Source organism: Muntiacus reevesi, chromosome 17 (genome assembly GCF_963930625.1).
Source record: "Muntiacus reevesi chromosome 17, mMunRee1.1, whole genome shotgun sequence".
NCBI classification, from domain to species: domain Eukaryota; kingdom Metazoa; phylum Chordata; class Mammalia; order Artiodactyla; family Cervidae; genus Muntiacus; species Muntiacus reevesi.
The window spans coordinates 60,896,845-60,920,162 of NC_089265.1; the positions used below are offsets into that span (position 1 = coordinate 60,896,845).

General features: G+C 40.0%; 1 protein-coding gene across 7 annotated transcripts in view; it reads left to right on the forward strand.

Moving 5' to 3' along the window:
- INVS (inversin) overlaps window positions 1-23,318 on the forward strand; it is a 127,319-nt gene that overhangs the window by 34,101 nt on the left and 69,900 nt on the right. Inside the window, exon 1 of one of the 7 annotated variants that reach the window (XM_065908401.1) lies at window positions 165-388. The exons of the other annotated variants lie outside the window; for them this stretch is intronic. The gene's annotated coding sequence lies outside the window, so the exon portion shown is untranslated. Of the gene's footprint in view, window positions 1-164; window positions 389-23,318 lie in introns of those variants that run through there. 7 annotated transcript variants of the gene reach the window in all.

The following is a 23,318-nucleotide window of genomic DNA, read 5'->3' on the forward strand; positions in this document are numbered from 1 at the left end:
TGAATTTCTTTCTTTTCCCTGAGTTGTATTACCTGTAACAGTGGCAAAAATATTACACTAGACTCAGAAGTCAGAAGACCTAGATTCATGACTTAGGTTCTACTCCTTTATAACTAAGCAATTTGGGGCAGGTTTTAAGCATAAATGCTCTGGGCTTCTGTTTCATATTCTTTAAATTTGTGATAATACTAATCTCAAATGGTTCTAATGCGAGTTAAATCATGAATTTGAAAGGACCCTTTGTTTCTACTAGGGGATATATAGTTTGAAGAGACCTGACTTGAATCCCAAAATGATAAGCCTGTTGAGTTAGGAAAAGCATGTATTCAAGCACTTTACATGAGTCACTTCGAAGCTAAAATTAAGAAACAACTACCGGGATAATCAGGTAACAGTTCTGAAATCTTTTATTAGATCTTCCCTTATGAACCTTAGCACTTTTTATCCTGTATTGTGACTATTTATGAACAAATCAAGTGTTCTAGAGTACTATCAAAGTTATCTTTGTATCTCCTTGCAATCATTTCACTAAATAAATAAGTGTTAAATATTTGTGTATTGGGAGGAATGAAACAAGGAATTATTGTGCTAGTATTGTAAGAATTCATTCTGGATACAGTTTCATATTCAAATCCTTGAATCTATTTGTTCTTTCATTTTTCAGTTTTGCAGACATGTTTAAAATAGCATTTACTCTGTAAAACCTTTGATTACCCAAACTTTAGGATTTGTTAACAAAATATAGCATACCCCCTTTGGCAGCACATATATGAAACCAAATATAGCATTTGACTTACAGTGAGAGAGGAAAGGGCAGAACCGTGATGCTGACCTCACCTGCTTGGTCAAGGAAAACGAAGAGAAGTTGTGTTACCCAGTTTGTTGTAAGGGTTCAGCAGGAGGGGATGGTGCATTGTGTAGAGATTATAATTGATCTTTAGTCAAGGATAGCTATTGTCAGCACAAGATCCAAAATGAAACAGTTAAGCGGCACTTACGTGAATGGTCAAGACTACCTAAGTGTGTCTTCCATCGTCAGGTTGCTACAGTGTCTGTCAACCATCTAGGGAGCTTTTTAAACGTAACAACGCCTTTGCCATTTGCAGCGACGTGGATGGACCTAGAGATTATCATACTAAGCAAAGTAAAGTCAGAAGAAGAAAGACAAATACCATATGATATCATTTATATTGGAATCTAAAATATGACACAAATTAGCATATCTCCAAAACAGAAACAGACTTACAGAGATGCAGAACAGACGTGTGGTCGCCAAGTGGGAGGGAGGGTAGGGGATTAGCACAGGGATGGATAAACAACAAAACCCCGCTTATAGCACAGGAGACTAACGTATGCAATATCCGGTGATAAACCATGGTGGAAGAGAATATGAAAAAGAATATGGGTGTAGATATAACTGCATCACTTTACTGTATACCAGAAATTGACACTTTACTGTACAGCAGAAATTAACATTATAAATTATACTTCAATAAAAATATTTTTTAAAAAAGAAATGAAAAGTAACAACACCTTCTGTTAATGATGGTGTAGCTCATTTTGGATCATCCTTCTCACAAAATTCATTTTAATGCTCTGGGCAAAATTTAAAAACACCTACCTAGAGGAAGTGAAGAGTGAACAGAAGCAGGCTGAAGTTGGAGAGGAATAAACTCTTGGAATAAGAAAAGACAAGGAGGCTTTGAATGGGTTTCTGCTTATATCCCTGGGCCTAGTCAGTTCTTCAAGGAAGAGGAAAATTGAATAGAAGTCTGCACTGCTGCTACTTGTGAGGAATCAGAGGACAACATTTAGGATGACGGCTCCAAATCAAGAAAGGTATAGAATAAAGCATTCATTGCTCAGTCATGTCTGACTCTTTCTGACTCCACAGACCATAACCCACCAGGCCTCTCCATCCATGGAATTCTCCAGGCAAGAATATTGGAGTGGGTTGCAATTTCCTTCTCCAGTTAAAGAATAAAGGTACCCTCAAAAGTGGGGCTCTGAATTCTACATATAAGCTGCCAAAGTCTTCAGCTGACCTGTTATCAAAACATACATGGGGAAAACTTCAGGCACTCAAGTTAAGGCTAAAATAACTCATCAGAGATTTTTAATTGCTACCTGCCTATGCAAGAGAAATAGTTTAGAGTTTGAATTCAGACACATTAACTGCCTGTTTAAAAAAGAAATCAGATCCCACCGCTGCCACCAAAAAAGAATAAAAAAAAAAAAAAATAAAAAAGAAATCAGTACAGGTGTACCTTGAAGATATTGTAGGTTCAAAGACCACCGAAATAAAGTGAATATCATAATAAAGCAAATCATGTGCATATTTTGACTTCCCAGTGTATATAAAAATTATGTTTACACTATACTGTAATCTGTTAAGTGTTCAATAGCATTGTATCTTAAAAAAAAGTATATACCCTAATTAAAAAGGACTTTATTGCTGAAAGATGCTAACCGTCTTCTGACAACAGAGAATTGCCATGAACCTTTTCTTTTCTAAAACACACAATATCTGATAAGCACAATAAAGTGAAGTGCAATCAAATATTATGTCTGTAGTCTTTCACTGGTGGTAAAGAACCTGTCTGCCAGGGTAGGCGATGTAAGAGATGTGGGTTTGACCCCTGCGTTGGGAAGATCCCCTGGAGGAGGAAATGGCAGTCCGCTCCAGTATTCTTGCCTGGAGAATCCCATGGACAGAGGAGCCTGGTGGGCTGTAGTCCTTGGGGTCACAAAGAGTCAGCCATGACTGAAATGACTTAGCATGCACACAGAATCCAGAGTCTCATTTACAGTGTGTAAGATGTTATCTAAAATTATTAGACATGTGGACAAATGGGAAACTGTGGTCCATACTCAAGAAAAAAGGAAATCTTTGAGAGCAACCAAAGATGATCAGATGTTGTAATTAGCAGATGAGGATTTTAAAGCAGCTATTTTAACTCTGTTTACAAAAAAATATACTCATAATTAATAAGCACAGAAAGTAGAAGCTGTAAAAAAAGAACTAAATGGAAATTCCAGAACTGAAAAATATATAAATAAAAATTTTATTGGAAGAAATTATTGGTAGGTCAGAGATGACAAAGAGTCAGTGGGCTTGAAGATAGATCAGTATAAATTTTACAACCTAAAATAAGGAATATATTAAGGAAACAATTGTGTCTCACTGATTTGTGGGGCAACATTAAAAGATCTAACATACTTGCAACGAGATTACGAATGTAATTACAAGAGGTGAGATGAGAGGAAATGGGGCAGAAAAATGAAGTTTTCTCAGTGATGACCCAAACTTGCCCAAACTTGGTGAAAGACATACATTTAAAGATTGAAGAGGCATGGTGAACCCCAGAAGATAAATACACAGAAAACCTTACCTATAGATACTATAGTCAAACTACTAAAATCGAAAGATAGAGGAAATCGTGAAATCACCCAGAGGAAAAGACACAACCCCGTAGAGTAAACGCTGAACGCCAGTGACTGCGCGGTCTCAGAAAGAGTGGACGTAAGAGGACGTTGGAATGATAGCTTTAAAACGCTCGGGGGATGAAGCCATCAACCTGGAACTCCATATGTAGTGAAACTGTCTTCACATATTAAAAATAAGGACAAACAAACACTGAACATTTACCTTAAACAAACCCACATTGTAAGAAATACTAGCGGAAGTTCTTTGAGCTGAAAGGAAATGGTATCAGATAGGAACTTACAGTGTTCTTGCTGCCCCGTCTACTGTTAAAGCCAAATTTTATGGCAGCTGGCAAGGGAGAAATGGTTATAAAGTCTAGCTCCACTCAGCCGTGTCTGACTCTGCGACCCCATGGACCGCAGCACAGCAGGCTTCCCTGTCCTTCACCATCTCCCAGAGTTTGCTCAAACTCACGTCCATTGAGTCGGTGATGCCATCCAACCATCTCATCCTGTTGTCCCCTTCTCCTCCTGCCTTCCGTCTTCCCCAATATCAGAGTCTTTTCTAATCAATCAGCTCTTCGCATCAGGTGGCCAAAGTATTAGAGCTTCAGCATCAGTCCCAGCCCTTCCAATGAATATTCAGGATTGATTTCCTTTAGGATTGACTGGTTTAACAAGATAAAGAAGAGTTTATTTGGAGTTATAAGGCAAATAATTGGTAACTGCTACAACGATTGAGGAAATTATTTTGATTCTAGTTTGCTGAGAATGTGTACCAAGAGTGGGTGTTGAGTATTGTCAGACGTCTCTCCCTCATCTTTTTGTTCAATGTGACCATTTTTTCCTGTTGTTACTGTTGTTGCTTAGATGCTAAATTGTGTCCAACTCTTTTGTGACCCTAGAGTAGCCAGCCAGGCTCCTCTGTCCAAGAGATTTTTTCCAGACAAGAATATGGAAGTGAGTTGCCTTCTTCTCCAGGGGATCTTCCTGATCCAGGGACCAAACCTACCTCTCCTGCATTGGCCTTTACCCCTGAGACACCAGGGAAACCCTGTTTTTTTTTTTTTTTTTTTTTTTTTTTTCTGTTAGGCTGTTATAATAGCTTCTCTGAAGTGCTTGTGTGTGAATTCCAACATCTGAGTCTTCTTGTTCAGTTCAGTTTAGCCACTCAGTCGTGTCCAACTCTTTCCGACCCCATGGACCGCAACACACCAGGCTTTCCTGTCCATCATCAAATCCCGGAACTTGCTCAAACTCATGTCCATGGAGTCAGTGATGCCGTCCAACCATCTCGTCCTCTCTCATCCTCTTCTCCTCCTGCCTTCAATCATTCCCAGTATCAGGGTCTTTTCCAATGAGTTAGTTCTTCTCATCAAGTGGCCAGAGAGTCATCTTGAGATCTGTATTAATTGTTTTTTTCTATTTTGTCCCAATTTTTTTTTGTTTCTTTGCATGTGTAGTAATTTTTTATCATGTCCTCAGAGTTTTAGGTGGTATGTTATAGGGACTCCTTATTCTGTTGTCTTCCTCTATAGAGTGTTGATTCTTTATGTTTTATCAGGTAATCACACTGAACTTAAAAGTTTTACTTTTTTCCCATAGTCTTTTGTTGAATCTTTCAGACCTGATCCATAGCCCTCTACATAATCTATGCTTTTAAGGCATGGCTCTTTGGAGATTTCAGTGGAAACCCTGAGAAGTATATCCAGCCCTCTAACTAGGTGAGCCTCAAAACTCCAAATTCTGTCTCCTCTGTGCTGGGTAGTAGCTGAAATCTCTGATCAACTTTTTCAACCTTCAGTTTATTAGTTTCTGCAGACTTCTTGGAGTTTCTCCATGCATTTGCAGTTCAGGGGTCAGCCAAGGATTTTAGATGAATCTATGTGCATATCTGAGGTCTCCCCACTTTGGCTCTTTTTTCCATTCCTGTTATTCCATCATTCTAATTCCATCCATCGTAATTTATTGTCTAAAGAACTAAATTAACCTATCAGCATTCTGGATTCAATTCTTTCTTCTCAAACCATTTTTCATGCTGCAGCCAGTTTTCTTTCATTCATTAACTGATTTGTCAAATAATTGATGAGCACATACTGGAAAGACAATCCAGTCAAGCAGTCAAGCTTTTGCAGCTATTAGATTGGCTTGGCACATAGATTCAGCAGGTGAAGAGACCATAAGATCAAATTTATTTAGGTAGTTTATTATTTATGGTCAGCAGGCAGCATTGATTCTTCTTGCCCCCAAGTTCTGCGGTGATGCAGAAGCAAGTCCACGTGGATGCCGCACAGGCTGTGGGGCTGTGTTACATTTGAGGAAACTTGAGCTTAGAAATCTTACATCAGGAATGTGAGCATACCTGCCCAACCTTTTCCCTCAAACAAGACATTATCTTTGTTGTCCTTGGGCAGCAAGCAGATTCATCCTCATGCCTGAAGGGAGATACTGTCTCTAGATTCCAAGGTCATTTACTGTTCAGACATCCTTGAAAAGACAGTCTAAGTAACCAGACAGGTAGAAAGATTATGAAGAGTCACCTCCAAACAAGTCCAGAAGCAAACCAAACTTAGCTTAGGTTGAACTTTCAGAGTGATTTCAGAGATAATAGAAATGTGTCCATCTGTTCCCCTAAGTCCTTCTTACTTCTTTTCATCTGCAAAGGAAAAAAGGAATCTCAGTGAGGTGATAGGTTTAAATTTCCACAATGTATTTTAAATCTTTTATCCCACCACAAAATATAAGGCTGAAAATTTTAATTACCTTGGAAGTCTTAGACTTATATTCTTTTACACTAAATTGGAAAGGTGTCTGCAATGGCAGAATTTGCTTATAATTCACAATTTATTAATCCTTTGAACAGCTATACAAAGGAATTGGGTTAGATTTTATTGAAGAAGAAAGAATATATGTTGTGAGTCTACCTTTAAGAGCCCTATACCCAAGGTAAGGAGAATGGGCCTTTACTTGAAGGGGGTATTTTTCTCGTAAGACAGTGTCAGTATACTGAGTGTCCCTTCTAAAGAACCCAGGCCGTAAGGGCTTCTCGGGTGGTAACGACTATCGAGGGAAGCTCTTTGGCACGTTCCAGTTTCCAGTGTTCTTCCTGCTAGGTATCGAGAGGCAGTTATTAGAGCAGTCCCCCCGCCCCCCACTTTCTGACGCAGGTACAGACTTGCATTGAACTTAATGCTGTCGTCACAGTGGCAGCTTTGCATTGTTCGAGGAATCATTCCTTGAAGCCTAGTTAGAGTCCTTCTGATTATTTTATAAGTATATAAATCCCTGTATGAAAAATTCTTCCTGCTAAAATAACTAAAATAGCTGTTTCCTATACTGGATAAACCTAATACATGGAGGGCCTGAAATTTCAGGTGGGCCTAGTGAAATGGTCAAACTTAGACTAAGATCAGAAATGGGGGATAGAATTCCAGACAGAAGGAATTGAGTGAGCCAAGACTGAACAGCAGAAATGGCCTTAGCATTTTTTTTTTTTTTTTTTCAAGTGCTCGGGCCTGGTGGACTGGGAAGACCCAGAGGAATCGGGTGGAGAGGGAGGTGGGATGGGGGACCGGGATGGGGAATACGTGTAACTCTATGGCTGATTCATATCAGTGTATGACAAAACCCACTGAAAAATAAAAATTTAAAAAAAAAAAAAAAAAGCATTTTTTTTTTTTAAAAGAAACACTAAGGAAGTTAATTATAAAAGAGAATGAGAGATGGGCTCGTTTCCTATAAGTCTCTTTCTTATTGAATCCTGATTCTTTTTGTATTCCACTTCCTTCCTTTCTTTCTGGTTTCCCCATCGTTTTCTTCCCCATTTTACTTGTCTATAGCATTAACCTTTCAGTTTTCATACAGTAGCATCGATAGGCATTACTCACTGATTTTGGGTGGCCTCCAGAATTAAAGTTGCCACACATCCAAAGCTTGTCCTTTCCATTGAATATCCTGCTCTTAGGTCAGCAGAGTCATTCTTGAACTTGGCTGTATTACTGAGCAGACTCATTCATAAATTTGGTCTCCTTGGACTAACTAGATTTATTGTGGGCTACCAGAAATCCCCTTCATGTGTGCATGACTGCACTTGGAAGCTCTGAGCTTTACAGCCCTCTTTACTGCTGTCTCTTCTAACCAGACCAATATCTCTTATCCACTGGCAGAGGAGAGTTAAGGGTGTGATTGGGAGTTTGAGCATGAAAGTGATGTGATGGGCTTGGAGAGCGTGAATGCAAGGTGTGTTGGAGGTAATGGAGGTCCTTCGCCACAGCTATAGGCAAATTCTGTCTCCTAAGGTATTAATACAAAACATAAAGCCCAATATATATTTAATGCTTAGCATCTATTGCATTTGCTGAGGCATTGTGAAGAACATATTCGTTACTCTGATAAATTAGGGTGAAAGGAGATTTGATTGGAAACAATCTCTGCTTCAAGTGTTTTGTGGTTTGGGTGATTTTTATTTCTTGCTGCATTTCCTGGCATTTATTCCCAATGTTTAACATTACCCAGTAACTTGATTTTTATTGTTGATAATTGTAGTTTCAAATGACTTTTTCCTTGACTTTGTGAGAGTTTTTCCCCCCTAATCATATTTCCCAGGTTTATTCTATCCAAGAAAAATAAGGGTAGTTAATAACCTGCTCTATGTTTCTTATTAAAAAAAAATTATAAAAGCTTTAAAAGGACCTTGAAAATCATTATGTACAGCATTTCCCAAAGCTCCTTCTTTAGGACAGGTTGTCTTATGAAATGTTGTATGAAAAATGGATCCCATCATCAGAGAAGTTTGTTCTTTATTGGAAATTCGCAATACACACTAGCATCTTAAAGGCTCTGAAAAATGATACAGTAAAGAAATCTGTGCATTTTTTTTGAATCCAGGATTTTTCAAAATCATTTGATCTCAACACTTTTTAAGGCATAAACTGATAGCGTCTTAACTGAAAGTGAAAGTCGCTCAGTCGGTTACTCTTTGTGACCCCGTGGACTCTACAGTCCATGGAATTTTGTAGGCCAGAATACTGGAGTGGGTAGCCTTTCCCTTCTCCAGGGGATCTTCCCAACCCAGGGGATCAAACCCAGGTCTCCCGCATTGCAGGCAGATTATCAGCTGAGCCATAAGGGAAACCCAAGAATACTGGAGTGGGTAGCCTATCCCTTCTCCAGCAGATCTTCCTGACCAGGGATCAAACCTTGGTCTCCTGAATTGCAGGTGGATTCTTTACCAACTGAGCTGTCAGGGAAGCAATTTAAGGAATTGGTCAAAGACTTGGTAAATACTAGTTTATAACTTAATTGAATATCTTTGTTTCACAGCTGAGGAAAACATGGGCCCTGAAAATTGTCTTACTCAGCACATCTAAAAACAATGCCTTAGATCTACAAATAAATGATAATGATATGCTTGCTGTTATTTAGGAAACTAGTTGGAGCTACTATCAAGCCCCAGATATTCTAACTTGTATCTCATACCATTTAATAGTGATAGTACATTGAAACTTATGTGTGCTACTGTTTAAGCTGATGATAAATTTAAAAAATGTTATTATTACTGTAAAATGTTTCATGCTAGCTAAAAAGGCAAACAAAAAGTGATTATTTTGCTGATGTTTTAAATAGTTTTAGACTATTGCTGTCTGTCTCTAGTCTGTAACAATGTCAAATGTTGGTCCCTTGAAATTGGTTAGAGTGCTCTGGGTTTTGAAAAAACAGTTCAAGTCTGTTTATAGCCATCTGAAAGGGGAATTTTCTGAAGCTTTTTCTATTCCCATGATTCTTACAAAATTCTCCAGTTCTTTCTAGTATAGAAAGTAATGGATCTTCCCTTAAAGAAGTGCTAATCCCAGAGTGATCATGTAAGACAGATTTTCCCACCTCTGATCAGGCTTTTTCTTTTTTTTGGTTATATATATATATATATATATATATATATATATATATTTAGCATGCTTGGTGTTTTATCCTCAATGTGTTTCTTTTTTCATGAAAATAGTGTACTGTATGTAAGAAACACTCTTGGAATTTTTATTTTTCAGGACTCTATTTTGGTATGATATTTTTGATCATTACTATACTTAGCTAAGTCAGATTTCACTATCATCAAAGAATGTATCTCTTAGGATTAAAATCTCAAATTGCGTTTGACCTTCCTGATTTGCAGTCAGTTTAAATTAGATAGTATTTCCCATCGTCTTAAACCAGGTGACCTCTTAGAACGCTACCATTTGTGGAGAAAGCAACTATAACAATAGGAGAAGGATGTGAGGTGAAGAAAAAGCCTGTATCATTTGTTTTAGCATCCAAAAACATCTATGAATAGGTTTTAATGCTGGAAATAAACAGGTATCATAAATGTGTGTGTGGGGGTTCACATTAGAAGTTTTTATGGGCACTCTTGCTGATTACTTGATGCAACCCTGTTTATACTGGGGTGTGTTTTCTCAGCTGCCTTTGTAAACACCGTGGCCTTAATAGATCATTTTGAAAGAAGCTACCATCCCACTGCATCTGCTGGTAGCCTTCTTTCAGGTTTCTGACATATCCTTAATCTGATGCTCAGCCTTGTCATTTGGATCAATAGTAAACCAGATAAGATGTCTTCTACTTGCAAGACTATGGCTATAAAAGGTATCTGAAAAATAAATTCACTTTTTATGTCCATGCCACAAACCTTGGGGGTACTAATTTGTCATTTGTCTCTCCATCTGTCTGTAAACAGTCAGTTAAATTGGTTATTGATGAGAATAAGGTGAATTATACTTGAAACAAGAGTAATATAGAAATAAACTTCATAGTAAATTTCTTAGATTCCTTCAAAAAGGTGACATCTTTTTAAGAGGTGGCATATCTTAACTTTAATCTCTTGTAGAATGAGCAATTTGTTTTCTATATTGTTTTCTATTCTACATCATCAATAATAATCAATTATAATAATGTTATACTTTGTAAAGCACTTTTATATACATGATCTTATCTTCAATAACCTCATAATATATTACCAATTTTATAATTTGTAATGTATTTGTCAGTCATTCAGAAATTTTTATCTAGTACCTATTAATACTATATATATATAATATATGTTTATTATATGGCACCATGCTAGGCACTGCACATTCTGTATACAAAAAGATGTCGGTGATAATAGAAGAAATTAAAATTGTAACATTTTAGTATTAGAAGGAATCCCCCAAATCATCTCCAAACTTACTGTCTTACAGGAAGCTAACTTGCAGCTGGTTTGTGAATCACAGTCAACCAGCCATCCAGTGGCATTGTTTTTTTTCTGTTATATAAACTGATAATCTTTCTAAAGTCAACCCATAGTTTAAATTTTTGAATCTGTGTTTCTTCATCTATGAACTGACAATGATTCTGGCCTTCATAAAAGGGATATTATGAGTATTAGTAAAGGTATGATTATGGAACATTTCAAAATTTAAATGCCCATCTGAGGATAAGAAACCTAAATTCTATAGGGAAGAGACAGGGAATGAGTGAATCAAAATGTAAGCCATGGTTCCCTCATGTTTGTGAAGTGCAGGCTGCTCATTGCTTTCTTCATATTTTTCTTCATTTTTCAAGTTTCTTTAATGAACATCTTACTACTTTTATAATAAAATTAAGTTTTTTTCCCCTCTTTTCCCCTTCTAACTTTATATTTTGGAATAATTTCAGATTTACAGAAAAGTTGCAAGAATACCACAAAGAATTCTCATGTACCCTTCACCCAAATTCCCCAGATGTGCACATTTAACCACATCGCTTTATTCTTTACTCTCAGTGTATATGAGTGTGGGACATTGTCTTCTCAACCATCTGGAGTAGGCTGTAGACATGATCCTCCTTTGCTATCACATTTTAGTGCATATTTCCTGTTAACAAGGACATCCTCTTAAATAACCACAGTTCAATTACTAAAACCAAGCAACTAACATAAATACTATTATCTTATTATACAAATCTCATTTAGATTTTTCCAGTGGTCCAAATAGTATCTAAGAGAAAATCCAGGATTAAGCATTTCATTTGATTATTATATCTTTTTAATTTTCGTTAATCTGAAGCAGTTCCTTAATCTTCTGTGTGTGTGTGTGTGAGTGTGACCACGTGTGACGTTGCCTTCTCAGTGTGCAGACCAGTTACACTGGCTTTCATTTTCAATGTGTCTGACGTTTCCTCATAACCTAGATTATGCATTTTTGGTGAAAACGTCGCAGGACTGATGTGTGGTATTCTTCTCAGTGCACCGTGGCAGAAACGCATCCGCTGTCCGTCCCGTCACTGGCGATGACTTTGATCATTTGGGTAAAGTGACATCTGCCAGGGTGCTCCAGTGGAACTTACTTGCTTTCTTTTGGTGATTAATATGTATTTTGTGAAGAGCTCATTTGAAACTATGTAAATATCTTGTTACTCCTCAAACTTTGACCCACTTAGCCTCCTCTGGCCACTCCACCTGAGTCAGTTATTATGATAGCTGCCAATAACAGAAGTTTTTTTCTTTCATAGGTAAGAAGTAGATTTATTTAGAGAGAAACACACTCTGCAGACAAAGAGTAGGCCCTAAAATGTTATTTTTAATCAGTCACTGCTTGTTCCAGATATGAAATTAGGTGTATGGTCTGATAGAAACTATGAAAATGACCTCTCACGTTAAACAAAACAGCTAAAAATAAGTGGAAGAGATTGTACCAAGAGGCTTAAAAAAACTTATGTTAGACTTAGGATAATGGAATTGTAGGTGATCTTTTTTCTTATTTTCCAAAATTTTAATAGTTTTCCAAAGTTTTCAATACTTATGAAATATATAATTCATAATTTTTGAATTGCTTCCTAAAATGTGTATTTGTTTATATCTAATTGGTCCACAAAGAGCTTGAGGGCAATACTAAAATGTTGATTTAAGAATTGTGATGTGCTTGAATTTAGAAGGACTATTAAACTAGAATTAAAACATAGATATGGCAAACAGGACACTTATCCTGGGATAAGTTATCAAATGGAACAATGAAAATAGTCTTTGATCTGCTGCTGTTTCTTCCCCACTCTAACTGCTAAACTGCAGCATTATTATTATTAATATTATTTTTACCAACTCAGTGGCCTCTTTCTTAGTTTCAAGAGAAAAGGCCCCATAACAGTGGAAGAAAGGTGAGGAACAGTACAGGGTTCAGGGACCGTCTGTAGATGGAGCTGGTGTGTGATATGATGTTTTGAAGATGGCTTAGATTTGAGACCAGGAGGCACGTGTTTTAGCTCAGGTATCGCCATCCATTGTGGGCCTTGGCTGCTATTTTGAAGGTGGGTCATAGTCACGAAGTCAGGTAACTACTTACTGCTCAGCATCTAATGAAACCCTTCAACGCGCAGCCTGAATGAGGTTCGTTAAGGGTTTCTGAGTGCAATTGAGTTTATTTACATATTTATCTGTCGTTTGTCTTTCCCACTATCTGAGAAATCCATCCATAGCGTGGAACTGAAGTAGAGAAGGCAACAGATGGACTCAAACAGTTGTTTTAAACAGTTTCCCCAAAAGAACATATCTTAGCCAGATAGGGGAACTGATTTTTTTTTAAAACTGTGTGTTAGGATCAATAGAAGGTACGTTGTTGAAAAACTAAAGATGGAACCTATGACGAGACTTGGGGCGCTTCAAAGGAACCAGATGTTAAGCAAGGTTTGTTTGGGTTTAGCTTCTGAATTTAGCACTAAAACATGAATTTTTAAAAGTAACCGCTTTCAGCGCAACTCAGAAGACTGGTCAGGGTCAGTGAGGAGAACGGACCGGCAGCTTATAACATCCATCCAGCAATGAGAGAACTAGGAGCCGATCCCTCCTGCTCTGAAGGTTGCCATCCAGCCTTCCTGGCGTGGTTTTGGATTTTTTATGCACTTGCCCCTCCTTGCTTGTTCTACATTGTAATGTATAATGACTGTGCATATGTATTTTAAGTATTTTTAAAGCTTCCAAAACCCTTAGCAGAGTGTCTGATTCAGAGTAATTACATAGTAAGGAACTGTTGAGTATGAAATGAATTGTTGAATTAGCAAGTCTCACTCTTGATACCATTTTCAAATCACCTGCAGAGCATTTAGGAAATACTAATCCCAAAGTCTCAAATTCTGACTTCATTGACCTAGAATGAGACAGGCATATTCTTTTTTTGCAGTTGTGCGTGCTTGTTTAAGTTCTTCATGGTTGAGAATTCTTGATAGTTAGGTTACTTGTTTAGACAGTGATTCTCAAAGTGTGAACTCCTGGACCTAGCAGCACTGGTGTCCCCCATAAGCTTGTTGGAAATGTGAATTCCTACCCCCACCCCAGAGCTGGTGAACGAAAACCTCTGGGGGGAGGTCCCCACGCAGTCTGTTTTCCAGCCCTTCAGAGATCCTGATGCATGCTAGAGGCTGAGAACTACTGATTCAAGATGAAATCGATGTTTTCCTGTAAATAAAATGTCAACTACGAGAAACAAAATGCGTTTTATAGTCAGCCCGAAAGGTTGTGCCAACCTAAAGCGCCACTCTCAGTAAAGGAGGGTAGCTCACAGGCACGAGGGAATCGTACTTGCAGTTTTTTAATATTTACAGTTTTACAGTTTTTTAATATTTATTTTTTTGTATGAACTGCTCTCTACTGAAGGGACTGACTTTCATACTAATCTTAAAAACTTGTCCCTACCAGGCAGAAAAATCACATGAAAACTCCAGCATTGTGTAAGGAAACCTCAGAGTCGAGGACACCTTTCTGCGGTTTCTTTTCTTAGAGAAAAGTCTGCCGACTTTTTTTTGACAGCCACATTTTCTTTTTCTGTTGTGCCGTTTGACTTTCTGCCACTTGATAGTTCTGTCTATTCCTATGGAAACCAAGTTAGTGGATGGAGCCAAGGCTTGGAGGAGGCATTGAAGAAAAATATTAGCAGAGTTCAGCCACAGAGCAACTGAAGATGTTGCCTTTGCTTCAGTCAAATCCTTCTTGAGAGCCAGAATCTGTTTTAAGCCAGAGAGATGTTCTTGGCTGATGTATTGTCTAGCTGCTCCGCCAGATGGATGAACATCTTAAACTTGAAAAGCAACAAATACAGCTCCCATTCTGCCTTTGAAGTGCCATTCTTAGCCTTTGCTTAGAGAATTGTCAAATAGCTTTAAAAAAAAAAGAGATTTGCTTAAGTTGACATATTAGTGATGCGATTACCATCATAGGTGTTGAGTAGTTAGAGATTTTACCTGTAAAACACTGTATTTACGCTTGAAATCAGAAATTTAAGGAAAGGAGAATGTCTGTGACTGGAGAAAGCAACACGGATTTCATTTCATTTCTATAGCTCAGTCATTCAAAAATTTGGTTTTTAAAACTATTTCCTGTGAGGATCCACATTAAATTAAAAAAAAAAAAATCTTGAAACCAGAGTACAGTGAGACACCTAATTGGAGCCAAAAAATTATCCCAGCAGGCAGTAATAATGAGGAAAGGCCCATCTTTTTTCCAATTCACTTACACTCTGTATTTGATATGGTAGCAGTGTCTTCTGGTCTAGGAAAAAGAACAGTATGGATGGCATTATACTACGCTAAGCTATTTATGTGGATGTTTAAATTATGTTTATATTTCAGTTAGGATGTATAGATTCATTTTTCCAGTTTTATGTGCCTACATTTATGCCAGAAATTTTGCCTTTTGATAAAACAGTTGACGTAGCTATTAATGTAGATGATTTATAACCTTGTATCTTGAATCCCAGCCATCTCTTCTGGTCTTCAGGTCCATATAGATTCTTTTCTTTTTCTACTTTTCTTTTTTGTTAGACTTCTCTGTATAGATTTCCCTCAGACACCCTAAACTCCACATGTTAAAAGAACAGAACTCAAAATCTTCATCCTGAATCCTGTTGTTGCTTCTGTCTTTTCAGTTATTGACACCGCTCTCCACTAGACCCATTCAGGAGTCCTCTTACGTATTTCATGGCCCATCCTCTGATTTCTGCTTAGCTGCTAACATTTCTATTCCGGATCGCTGCTGTGACCCCCTAACCAGTTGCACTGCCAAAGATTTGTTTGCCTCAAATCAATGCTTCAGACTCTGCCCCCGAAACATAAATTACTCACGTCATTCCTTTAACGCTTCATTGGTGCCCTGTTACCTATATGACAAGTTTTAGACTCTTCGTCATGCGGTATTAGACTCTCCATTTCCTAGCCCCTGCTCACCTCTCTAATCACATTTCACTTCTTCTTATACTTCATTCATGTTGCAATAATACAGAACTATTTTCAGGGCCTAAGGTTTTATTTTACCCTATATACAAGCTAAGAAGTCAGTCTGTTACTGCTTCATGGATGTTGACAATAGACAGAAGCCTCCAAGTCAGGGGCAAAGAGGCAGCTTACTCACGGTGTAGAGAAAAGCTCCAGCACCCGTCGTTTGCCCTGATTTCCCTGTCCCCAAAGAACCGTGAGGGAGTCTCCGAAGGCCCACATAGGCGCCGTGCACGCAGTAGGCTTGCATCGCAGCACAGAGGATCGCTGGCCTTCAGGGGTCTACACTTTTGTAATGAGCTGTTAGTAAACCTAGGGGAAGAAATGTCTTGTCCTTCAAATTGATTGCAGCAGACACAGCCCAGAGAAGCTGCCTAGGCCAAGCACAGTCAAGTCTCTGCATTTTTGGCATAAGAACATGCACGGCTGAGTAGGACCCATGGTAAATTGCTTCTCCCAACAACCCACCATTGGGCCCTCCATGTTCTTCACATGAGCATGCCGTTCCATCAGCTACTCTGATTAATCTGACCACCAGAGACTAGGAACAGATCTGATTAGTATGTCTCATGTAGCTTTTAAGTGACAGAATTCTAAGCTGCAGGATGAGAACACCCTGCAGTATTGACTTCAGTGTCCTGGATTAAGTCCACTGTGAGTGAGAACCAGGGGAGACAGCAGGTCTTACTTCACACAGCCAAGATATACTCTAACGCTTTCCTGTTATCTGTTACGATACATGCAAGAGAGTTTGGCTGACTTGCTGATCTCGGTGTTATTGCCAATAATTATAGGAGGCACTAGATGAGCTGACGAACAACCCCTAAGCCCAGTGGAGAAATATTTCCCTCTCTCCTCCAGATATAAAACCTGAAGAGGCACAAGTCACTTTAGTTCAGGGTTTGTTGTTAAACATGGATCACCATTGGCTTTCCAGGTGGTGCAGTGGTAAAGAACCCGCCTGCCAATGCAGGTTCCATCCCTGGGCGGGGAAGATCCCCTGGAGTAGGAAATGGTAACCCACTCCAGTATTCTTGCCTGGAGAATCCCATGGACAGAGGAGCCTGGCGGGCTACAGTCCACGGGGTCACAAAGAGTTGGACACCACTTAGCAACTGAGCGTGTACACACACACGCCACCCAGAGGGTGTACCCACAAGGCCAGCCTGGGATTCCTCTTAGGGTGTGAATCCTACATTTTCAAAATAGCTGTGTATCAGCCCCCACACCTTTTGTCCTGATTATTCCCCAGGAGGCTGCCATGAGGAGATGAACTCTTTCTGAGGGTGGCCATGCACAGTAACCAAACTGTTACATGCACAGTAACCAAACCACACCTCTCTTAGGTGTGTGGATCAGGGGGAGGTAATAGAAGTAGAGTTAGAAATCTTTTTGAATTTCTTTTTTGAGGAAGCCATGCCTACTCCTGGTTATTTCAGATTCCTTGAAACAGTATGGGGCACAGAATGTCCATTAAACCTCTTAACTATTCGCCCAATTTTGGATGGTCTTTGTGACAAAAGACACGTCGTAGTCAGACGGTATAGAAACCCAAAACACGAAAAACACTTTAGTTTCATGGGCCTCAATGCTGTGGCTAATATAGGCTAATCAGACTGGAACAGTGACCTTGTAACCTGAAACATGTCTGCAGTCTTGAGGCATAAGGTGTCGCTGAAAGGGGTTGGTCACAATCCCTGCCAAGAATGGGCAGGGGCAATGCCCTGTGAAAGTGGCCTCCTTTATTTTAAGAGAAATTGGCCAACTTAGAAGAACAAGCAAGTCTGGTATGCAGTGGTAGCTTCTACATCAAACATGTACTTTTTCTTTGGGTTCAATCTGTGATGATGGATTCGTTACCATGTTTAGTGGAATGATGAATCCAGGAGGCAAATGGTCAATGACCTTGGCAATATAGGCTTATTCAGCAGCCTGATGCCAGCTTGTCTCATAAGAGAATAGACATTTCCTGTGGGCATCTACATGACTGACCCAGACTTTTCAATTGGCAGCTAGAGTTTTATCTCCATAGTTTGTAGCCCCATAGAGGGATGTCTTTAAACTATCACCTATAGTCTTCTAAGTGCCAGATCAGATGACTTGAACATTGACAACATTCCATGAGTTAAAAAAAGCGTGTCCCATCCTTAAGAGTGGTGTCTAAGTTAAGGACGGTGCCTTTCACTTCAGCCCACTGGGCTGACCCGTCGTTAGCAGAGTCCGTCTTCCAGAGCTGTCACTGAGATTGGACTGCTTCCCAGTTGTGGTTGGACTGCCTCCCAGTGGATGCCATCAAGTTTTAACTTAGCCAGATCATCAGGAAATCAGGCCAGGGCATTCAGGGGAGCCTCTGTGTATTGAGGGCACCGTTAAACAAGCAGCTTTGCTTTAGACAGTGGCCACCGCTACACCCAGAGCTTTGTCCTCAGACAGAGCTGACTACGGCAGGATCGGCTACACGGCGCAGCTGGCGCTGCATCATTAGACAAGGCGTTGCGTTCATTTTCCTCTTGAGCCGTTGCTCACTCAGGTCTCAACCAAGGGAACGTCTACTGTCTTCAGTCCACCCAGAGTTCTATGTCAAATAGCAGGGTCTCGTTGCTTTCGCCATTCATTTCCCCTTCGGAGAGCCCTTGGCTCAGCAGCCACGACCGCACTGCCTTTCGGCAGCTGCCCCATTGTCACGCTGCCGTCTCTTTCTCTGATTGCCCAGAGGAAGGTGAGCCAGAGCCAAGGCATCATCTGGGCAGGTTCTTTTAATCCTACTTCTCATCACTGAGTTGGTAGGCAGGTCAGCAGGGTCCCTTACTGCCCCAGCCCTGCGCACCACCTGGGTGTGTGGGCATCCACATGGAATCTTCTCATCCCTGCACCTGACCTGCAGGGCCCGTGTCCTTACTCTTCGAGAAGACTGTGTCTCTGTCAGCATCCCCTCCTCATTTCCTGTAATGTCAGGCGTTGGATTTAATTTATCCTACTTCCCTGCTTTTTTCTTTGTAGGTACCAACTTACTACAAGGTAATGAACTAGCTCTGAGTACTGGCAGGAGATATATAAGTACCATCAGAGACTCAAGAGCTTCCTACTGATGGCAGAGCAGAAAGCATAATCACTGGCATCTTTGCATCAGTTCCTTTATGCCAAGAGCCAGGAGGCGTTGCCAAGGCCCCGGATGGACCCTGAGCACACAGCGGGTTCACATGGCTTCTGAGGGATGCTGAACTGGGGCATATCTCCAGCTTTACTACTTTAGCAAATACTAAGCAAGACTGCTCTTGGTCTAATGTTCAGGAGACATGAATGTCCCACAAGTTTGCTTGGTACAAAACCAACTCCAAGAAATGGCCTAGGTAGAGGAGTCAAGGCTTTGCATTCTTGGCACTTACTAGAACATGCAGGGACTCTCCAGCCCCGTGGCAGAGCCTCTCCCGACGCTACTGTGGGATTTCTAAGACTGATGTGTGTCTGCAGTCATTACAGGAAAGCTTGATATAAAGAAGTTATTGATATTTGTGACCTATACACTTCCTGCTGCTGCTGCTGCTAAGTTGCTTTAGTCGTGTCTGACTGTGCGACCCCATAGACGGCAGCCCTCCAGGCAAGAACACTGGAGTGGGTTGCCATCTCCTTCTCCAGTGCACACTAAGTCATTTCAGTCGTGTCCGACTCGGCGACTCCACGGACAGCAGCCCTCCAGGCTCCTCTGTCCCTGGGATTCTCCAGGCAAGAACACTGGAGTGGGTTGCCATTTCCTCCTCCATATACTTCCTAGCGATAGTGATTTTTATTAAAAATTAATATTGTAAACGCTTTGAGAGTTTATAAATATGTAATTATATAGATATCATTATAATTAGTAATAACAAGTCATGTTTATATTACTTCCATTTCAGTTTTAAATAATGTATCTTTGGGGGGTACAGAATGATTAGGATTTAGATAAAATACGGCAGAATGCCTACCTTATGTTTATTTGTGCTATTATATGTATATACAGTTATAGCTATAATATTTCCGGGACAAAATTATACACAAACCTATAAATGAAAACAAAATATAACGAACATTTGGTGGACAGTTGTTTTCTCCCTCACCTACCATGAGAGTAAATATAAGTGCTGAGGACATAGAATAAGAATGCATCAGGAAACATATAGGTTTAGGGAAAATATCTGGTCTCTTCAGTGTCCCAGTAAGGAAAAGGGCTGACATATGCAGTCCTGTATTCACACTAAAGCGAAAAAAAATGACTTAGAATTTGGGGGTATTCTTTGTCTTGACACGAGGCTATTACTTTAGAGGAAGCTGATGTAGACAAGTGGCAGGAGCAGGACAAAGATCAAGTCTCAGGAGCAGGAAGCCACGCACTAGCTCAGTGACAGTAACTGATGCCCCTAATATCACTAGACGTGGGGCTGCAAAACCTCATCATAAATGCAAATTCTCAAATGGACCAGGAGCTGGGTGTTAGCAGCTATAAAGGTGAGCAGAGAGAAAAAAAGGAAGACAAAACAAATAAAAAATAACAGCAAACAATCTTCGCTTCAAAATGAACCCGCAAACAAAATATATGAAGAAATCTAATGCCGAGACAGCTAACAATATCATCATTTCAGATAGTGAATTTATTCCTGGCGTAAGTGTGTAAACAAAGCAAAAAGTACAGCCACACAAAGAGAGAAGATATTTGGTAAATAAATCAAGAATTAGTATCCAGAAAACTCCTACAGATCAGTAAGGAAAAAACAAATAGCTCAGCTGTGAAATGAGTAAACACACAAAAAGCCTGTTCAAGAAGAAGAAACAAATAGCCCACAACGACATCGAACCTCAGGAAGGGAAGCAAGAGTTAAATCCACGATAAGACAAAATAGTGTACCCACTGGCACAGGTTAGCAAGTCTGACAAAACCAAGTGTGGAGAAGATGTGGGGAAGCACAAATTCTCAGACATAACTGGTGTGAATGTAAACTGGAGTACCTACTTGAGAGAACAGTTTCAGCCCGGCAGTTTTCAGAAATTCTGGTACATGTACCAAGAGATACATAGGAGAAAATTCATTCCAATTATTGTTTGTAATAGTGAAAAATGAGAAACAAGCTAAATATTCCCTTTGAGATAAATAAATATACTATTTTCATATGACAGAATGCTTTCTCCAGTGAAAATGTATGAACCGAAGCAATTTGGCCATATCTCAAAAATATTGCTTTGAGTAAAAGGTGGCAAGTGATCCCTGGAGGGCTACTTATATAAACATTGAAAACATACAAAATAATGCTTTGTCGTTTATGAATACATGTATTTGTAAGAAATAAAATATATCAAAACATTCATGGGAAAAATAATCACCAATTTCTCCAAAGATAGAAAGGGAATAGAACTGGGGAAGGGTGCAAAGGGAGTGTTAGCCATATATGTTATATTTTATTTCTTAAAAATGAAAAATTAAAATATCAAAGTATTTCACTCAAAACCTCCATATCTTTGTTATTTAGATTAAATGACTTTTCCTTAAAAAAAAAAAAGAGTTCATCTTAGCAAATTGGACAGACAAAAATATGAACTTAGTGGCATTTTGAGTTGATTTCTTTCTCAGATTCATTTCAAGTGCTGTTCTCCAGGTCAGAGCTTTTTCATTCTCTTTTACCCTTTCAGGTATTACAGTCCTTTTCATGTATCTGAGGAAAATCCAAATGTCATAATCATTTACATGACAGAGAGAAGAAGGTCATCATGTTAATAATAATAGAAAGATTAAGATGAAGATCATTAGTACCTAACAATAACAGCAACAACAAAAAACCCCAAACCGAAAAATGACATCTTATTCAATGTTTCAGAGCCATTAGGAAATATTTTCACATTTGCGTGGCCTAATAGACCTCATCATATCAGTTAATATTGTTTTACTGGTGAAGTAGGACTTTCTTGTAACTTTAGTTCTCATATCTGCTTACTTACCTGCAGAATTTTCTTAAGAATATATACTCTTCTGATCTATTCTCTGTTTCACTCTTATACTATTTCCTACCCAGTCAGAAATTATAAAAGTGGATCCCCAGTCTTCACCTCAGGATCTTGTCATGTGGCCCTAAGAGATGATACTAAATTCTTAGTATCAAAACAAAAGTAACTGTGTCCTGATAAACCTGGAAACGGAAGAAGTCCTGACTTGGAGCAGTAGTGAGGAAACCTTTGGACATTTTGTCTGTTTGCGCTTGTATTGAGGGGGCTCTATGGGAAACAGAGTGGCCTGTAACACGGGTCCCCAGAGTGGCAGTCTTCAGGGGGTTGTCAAAATAGCTTGCTGCCTGAAGCTAGTGTTTTCCCCTTTCCCACTGGTGCTAGAAATGCTCTCCCGGTTTTAGTTCAAAGACTTGCCTGTCCCCTCTGTTCATTCTCAGAGTTGAGTTTGTGTACACCGAGCGTGTAATAAATGCCTGTTCCTAAAACCAGGGAGGTTGATCTTGCTCCAAATGGGTTATGTTGTTTCCAGTCCCAGCATCTGTCAATAGTGTCCCAGATGGTCTATGTCCTTTGGAAAAGGAGACGCTAGCCTGGTCATGCAGGAGACCCCGGTTCAATTCCTGGGTCAGGAAGGTCCCTTGGAGAAGCGATAGGCTACCCGCTCCAGAGTTCACGGGCTTCCCTGCTGGCTCAGCTGGTAAAGAACCCTCCTGCAGCGCAGAAGGCCTGGGTTTGACCTCTGGGTTGGGCAGACCCGTGGAGGACGGCGCGGCAGCCCAGCGCAGCGTTCTCGCCTGGAGGGTCCCGTGGACAGAGGAGCCTGGGGCTGCAGTCCGCGGGCGCAAGGAGTCGGCAGGGCTGAGCCACCCGGCCCCGCAGCGCTCCCCGCGAAGCTCCTGTTGGGTTTGTGCTTTCGGGGACTGTGTCACCTTTATCTGAAGGCATGGACATTTTCCCAATGTAGAAACATCGGGGAAGCCATCACACAGAGCGCCGCGTCTGTTCCCACTTTCCCCCGCGCCTCGGTCCGCGGCGGGCCGCTCGCTGAGCCCGTGCCCCGCGCCCGCCCGGCCCCTCCGCCCGGCCCCAGCCCCGGCCGCCCTTGGTCCCAGCTGGCCGCCTCCGCGGTGGGAGAATGCTTGCGAAGAAACAGCAATCGCCCCTGAGCGCCTGCTTCTGTGCTGTTCTAAGCACAGACATTACCTTTGTCATTTCATGCACATGATACTCTCAGGTCCTACTGTTACTCCTGTTTTACAGATGAGCAAGTTAGAAGCACAGGGAGATCCTTTATTTGATATGTAAAAATTTCCCATGATACTTCTGTGCGGAACAAAGATGAAATCTATGTCAGAGTAAAGTACGTTTCACTCTTGTCTGCTTTGTAACAAGCCTCCAAGAATGTTTGTTGAATGATTGAGTAGTTATTCCTGAAATGTACCATGTTTGTGTAGGTAGAGGCCCCAGAATAATGTGGACTGTAAATAGAATAAGCACTGTGTCTACAACCCAGTACCACCCCCCAGCATATTCTAGTTTCCTTCCTCTCCTTCCCTTTCCCCTTAATTTCAAAATCACAATGATTGTCTGATTGACTATCTTTAAAAGGTCATGATGAATTATTCTGTAATATTTGAAATGTTATGCTCAGAAAGGTC